Below are 6,573 nucleotides of genomic sequence, written 5' to 3'. Positions count from 1 at the left end.
AAAAAAAAAAAAAAAAATCACCTAGAACTAATGAGTGAGTTCAGCAAAGTGGCAGCATAATACAGTTTGAATTTTTGTACCAACCCAAATCTCATATTGAATTGTAATCTCCAATGGTGGAGGTGGGCCCTGGTGGGAAGTGTTTGAATCTTGAAGGTGGATCCCTCATGGCTCAGTGCTATCTCAGTGAAAGTGAGTTCTTGTGAGTTCTGGTCATTAAAATGTATACGAAACCTCCCCTCTGTGATTTCTCTTGCTCCTGCTCTCACCTTCTGCTATCAGTAAATGATAGCCATATGCCAGCTCCTGCTTCACTTTCTGCCATCGGTAAAAGCTCCCTGAGCCCTCCCCAGAAGCTGAGCAGATGCCAGTGCTAAGTGTGTGCAGCCTAAAGACTTGAGTCAATTAAACCTCTTTTCTTTATTAATTACCCAGCCTTAGGTATTTCTTTATAGCAATGGAAAATGGCTTAACATCAACACCCCAAAATCAATCATATTTCTATGTTGCAGTGACAAGACACACACATTAAAAATGCAATATCATTCACAATCATTTTAAAAAATTGAAATACTTAGGTATAAGTGTAATAAAAATGTATAATATCTGTATCTTGAAATTAAAACATGCTAATGAAAGAAATAAAACTAAGTAAATGAGAAGGCATAACAGGTTCATCAGTTGAAAAAATCATTATGGTAAAGATATTAATTCCCCCACAATTGATCTGTAGGTTTAATGCCAATTTTTATAAAAATTGCAGCAAAGCTATTGGCAGACGTAGAAAGATTGTCTAAAATTTACAAAGAAAGACACAATGCCAAAAATAGTTAAAATGATTTTGAATGAGAAAAGAATAAAGCAAGAAGAGTCACATCTACCCAATCTAAAGGCTACAGTAATCAAGACCATGTGGTACTGTCAGCGAGCTAGAAACACAGTTAAACGGAACAGAATAGAAAACCCTACTCAAATATGCCCAACTGACTTTTGACAAAGGTACAAAAGGAATTCAATAACAGAGATAGTTTATTCAACATGTGATGTCGAACAATTATACATCCATAAGCAAATAGACACATAAAAGCCAAACCAAAACCCTGAACCTGAACCTCACATCTTATACAAAAATAGACTGAAAATGGATCAAAGGTTTCAGTGTAAAATCATAAAACTATTAGAAAAAAAATCAGATAAAATAGTTGGGATCTATGTCTAGGACAAGAGTTATCAGACTTAAAAAGTGTAATTCATAAAAGAAAAAAATGATACGTTGGACCTCATCTACATTAATCATGTTTTTTTTGCAAAAGATCCTGTGAAGAGCTACAAAGACAAGGTACAGGCTGAGTGACAATATTTGTAAACCATCTATCTAACAAAAGTGTTTGTGTCCAGAATATATATAGAACTCTCAAAACTTAGCATAAAAAAACCAATGTAATTAGAATATGTATTAGTTTGGTGCAAAAGTATTTGTGATTTTTGCCAAATTACTTTTGCACCAAATTAATACAAATGGACAAAATACAGATATTTCACAAAAGAGGATATACTGAAGGCAAATAAGCATGGAAAATGATGTTCAATATCATTAGCCATTAGGGAAATCCAAATTAAAATTACAGTGTGATACCGCTATACATCCATCAGAATAATACAAATAAAAAATAATAAGAAATGCTGATAAAGATACAGATAAATTGAGTCACTCAAACATTCCTGGCGGGAGTGTGAAATGATCAACCCTCAGCTTCTCTGAAAAAGTGTGTGGCAGTTTTATACAAAACTCAACATATACTTACCATATGACTGAATAATTATACTGTTGGACATTTATCTCAGAGAAATGAAAATCTTAGTTCTACACAAAGGCCTCTAGATGAATGTTCATAGCAGCTTTATTCATGATAACCAAACACTAAAACAACTCGAATGTCCTTCAATGAGTGAATGGTTCAACAAGCTGTCATACATCTATACTGTGGGATATTACTTAGCATTTTATGCTGAATGAACTATTGATACTATGTTGAGTTTGAAAAGCCTATATCAAAAGGTTTGATATGATCTCATCTCATTAACATCATATTCTTGAAATTACACAATTATAGACATGAAGAACAAATTAGAAGTTGCTAGGAGGGAGGGTCAGGGAGCGGGAAAGGGGTGACTGGTTATAAGAGTAGCACTGGGTATCTCTGATGGAAATATTCAGTATCTTGACTATAGTGAAGCTCACATTAATCTATGCATGTGCTAAAATACACGTGTGCTCACAAATGAGTGCAAGTCAAACAGATAAAATCTGAATCAGGCAGAGAATTGCAACAATGTCAATTTCTTGGTTGCGTTATTATAGTTTTGTAAGATATTGTCATTGGTAGAGACTATGTAAAGTGCACAGAAAATCTCTGTATTATTTCATATGCCTCCATGTGTATCTATGATTATCTCAAGTCAAAAGTTAAAAAAAATGCATTTCCAAAAACTATAAAGCAATATTATGGGAGTTGGAGTGTGATGGAATAAATATTTGTCTCACCTATATTTTCTCTACTAATTGGACATTTTTAAGTCAGTAAAACCTCACAAATTTCAAACTATCAGATTTGTGAGCATACTTTAATTCTATATTTATAAGTTGGGGAGTATTCTCTAAAAAATATCTGCTATAGTACTTTCAGCGCTGTAGCAGATTTTGTGGAGACCAAGTTTTAGTTACATATTTTAATCTTTCTCACAGCTTAGCTTTTTTTCCTCTAGCTAAGACAAAGATAAAATCTAAACTGTGTTCTGGGCCAATTGTTTAAATTTTGTAACAGGAAAAGTTTTATTATTAAGGATTTTCTTATGATTCGATTGTCTAAGATCTATAATTTTAGACTGTAACTCATTCGGATACATTTCCCTCATAATTGGTAATTATAGATACCAAATACATTATTTTAAAATCAGGGCTTCTCGTTTATAGACAGCTCAGCTAAAAATGTGGTTTCTGTACTGCCTGACATTCTTTTATTTAGAACTAGGGGAGACATCTATGATTCTTTCACAGTCAGGCTCATTCCAACACTGTATATCTTGGGCTTGGTCTGGTGCAGAGAAGTGAGCAGACCTATACCGTATATGGACAAAGAGGGCCCTCTATGTTTGCTTAAGGCCCCAGATATAGCATTTCAAGGAAAGACTTAGTAACACTAATGTTCTCATATCTTCTTTTCTTATAGCGATTATAAGTTTAGAAACCAGTGTGAATATTCCATAATAGATACCAATATCCTTTCTTTGGTAACAATAATGAGTACTATTGTTCTAAGTGCTTCGTATACATTTTCTTTATTCCCCATAATAACTACAAGGTAAATATTACCTCCATTTTATATATGAGAAAGGTTACGATCCTTGCCAAAGTTACACATTTTAAAGGACAGAGACAGAATTTTAACTCAGACTTAAGTCTATTGTCAGTACTATTTCCACTACACAGGGATGCGTTTATTCTAGTAAACAAAAAATGTTTACAATGTTTTTGGCAGAAACATCCTTGTGTGTTATGGGTTCCCTGAGCATCTATGGAGAAGTCCTGAAACAAATCACATGTTGCACAATTGATATTATAATGCCAGGAAAGACTGAACGCTACACTATTAATGGATATAACCTGATTCATATAGTGGCTCCTAACTAATGTACTTAAATTGTAACAGAAATCTTCAAAGCCTGAATGCCAAAATGGAAACAAAGGAACACAGGATTCTTTTTGAAGGATATCATTTTGGGTCATGTATTTAGGGACCACTTAAATATATCTTCTTGGCCCGTTTCTTAACACTGATTTCAAAGAATGAAGACTAAGATTTCAAGGATCCTTGGACTCTGTTTCTTTCTCCCCCTCTGCAATGTTCTCATGGGCTCCATGCAAGTTACTTAACATCCTGAATCTCCACTTCTCCCACTTAAAACCAGAAGAATATCTGCGGTAAAGGAAGAGCTTTGTAGTCTGGTAATCAGGCGTATAAATAGTTCAAAGTTCCATTCTGTTGGCACATCAATTTTGTTTCTGTGGTTCAGATAAGTGCATGTGGATCATAGTAGTTGATTCTGCCAGTTTTCTGTAGCATAGGAACATCGTATCTTAAACATTTGATCCCCAGTGCAGCCCTTCCTATAGCCAGCACTTATTCAGAATACAGAAATGTATTCATTGGTTTACCAAACAGCCAAAGACAGACTATTATGGTTCATACCCTATGCTAAGAGTTTGGAATACTAAGAAATATAGTGCAGAGGTTTCCTGTTCAAGAATCTCCCAGTTGAGTGGGGACCAGATCATTACATAAGCTGTTAAGTACTATCAGAGGCCATATTAAAAAATGCCTTTTGAAGTAAAGTATGTATGTATGAATAGTTATATATGCCAGGATATATTGCATTCTGAATAATTTTTAAAATATGAATATATCCCACAGAGGTTGAGAGCATGAGCTTTAAATTTGCTCAGATCTTTTTTTAAATTTTAAACTTTTTATTGAAATATATTGTATATCATACATACATTTAGAAAAGTGAAAATAATTCTAAGCATAGCATCGGATGAGTTTTTGGCTTGTTTGCTAGTTTTTGTTTTTTGAGACAGGATCTTGCTCTGTTGCCAAGGTGGGAGCGTAGTGGTGCAATCATGACTCACTGCTGCCCTGACCTCCTGGGCTTAAATGATCTTCTTACCTCAGCCTCTAGAGTAACTGGGACTATGGGCAGGTGTCACCACACTCGGTTAATATTAATACTTTTATTTAATTTTTTTAGAGATGGGGTCTTGCTATGCTGTCCAGGCTGCACTTGAAATCTTGGGCTCAAGCACTCCTCTTGCCTCAGCCTTGCAAAGTGCTGGGATTATAGGCTTGAGCCACTGAACCCAGCCTGGTTTTTTAAAGTAAACATACTTGTGTAACCAGCCTCGAAATCAAGAACAGAAAATTATCAGCATCCCAGGAGCTCCCACTGCAGTTGCTGCCATGCCCCAAGGGTAATCACTATCTTAATTTGTAATAGCATAGATTAATTTTATCTGGTTTTCAACTTTACATAAGTGAAATCATGATATACATACGTTTTTTTGTTCACAGCGTCTCTCAGCCTTATTTTTGTGAGCCTTTTAATATTGTTAGACTTAATTACAATTTGTTCACTTTCATGCTGTAGTCTATTATTCTATTTAGCAAATATATGCAGTTTTATCCATTCTACTGTTGATGGCATTTGAATAGCTCCAATATGGGGCTATTATACATAATGCTGCCCTTAACTTTATGGTATGAATCTCTTGGTCTATATATCCTGGAATGGAATTACTGGTATCCTTATGTTCTTCTTTAGTAGATAAATGTCTATTTTCTGCCACGCATGGGGGCTCATGACTGTAACTCAGCACTTTGGGAGGCCAAGGCGGGTGAATCACTAGGTCAGGAGTTTGAGACCAGCCTGGCCAAGATGGCGAAACCCCGTCTCTACTAAAAACATAAAAATTAGCTGGGTGCAGTGGCAGGTGCTTGTAATCCCAGCTACTCAGAAGGCAGAGGCAAGAGAATCGCTTGAACCCAGGAGGTGGACTGCAGTGAGCCAGGATTGTGCCACTACACTCTAGCAAGGCTCTGTCTCAAAAAAAAAAAAAAAAATATATATATATATATATACACACACACACATATACATAACATTAATATATATTTATATTATATAATGTATATAACATATATAATATATGATATTAATATATAAATATATATGTATTATATAAAATGTGGAGATGCACATCCTTTAGGTGTGCATCCAAGAAAATATATATATATATATATATATACACATTTTTTTTTTCCTTTCTGAAGGTCTACATACCTTGGAATAAAATTATTTTTGTGCTTTATTTTTAACTTAACAAATACTATAACAGGGTTTTCAAATGTGATTTGTACCGATTTACATTATTCCCACTAGCAGTGCTTGAGAGTTTCCGTAACCACACTTAGCGTGGCCTGTATTTTTCACTATAGCCTTTTTAGCTGGTGTATAGTACAGTGTTTTAGCACTTAGTTGCCATATGCCTTGGGCAAAACATCCTTCTGTGCCTGAATTTGCTTGTCTGTAAATTAGGGTAAGTAAAATCACTTATGTCATCAAGTTGCTTTTAGGAATAAGCAGAATAATCTGTAATAAAGCTCTAGGGGCAGTGCCAGGCACGGAGCACACAGTCACACATATTCTATGTTACTTATCATTATCATTAGCGGCAGTACTATCATTGTTATCCAGAAGGATATGTGAGCAATTAAAAAAAAGAAAGCAGTTTTTTTAGACAAAATGACCGGCTTCTACAAAGGCAGAAAGACAGGAAAGAGCTTGCTATGTTGGAGAAGCAGTGAAAAGTTTCCTCCTTCAATCACGGATGTTTGATCAGGGTGAGAGACAGAAATGTTTGGCTTGCAACGAACTCAATTGTTCCATTACAAAAAGACGGTTATTAAGTGCCCATTTTATTGAGTAGATTTTGCATCTCAAATGAGAAGCAAATAG

The sequence above is a fragment of the Cebus imitator genome, unplaced genomic scaffold (assembly GCF_001604975.1).
Source record: "Cebus imitator isolate Cc_AM_T3 unplaced genomic scaffold, Cebus_imitator-1.0 Scaffold68, whole genome shotgun sequence".
NCBI lineage: Eukaryota > Metazoa > Chordata > Mammalia > Primates > Cebidae > Cebus > Cebus imitator.
The sequence above is the reverse complement of the archived record's forward strand: the minus strand, read 5'-3'. Positions refer to the sequence as shown.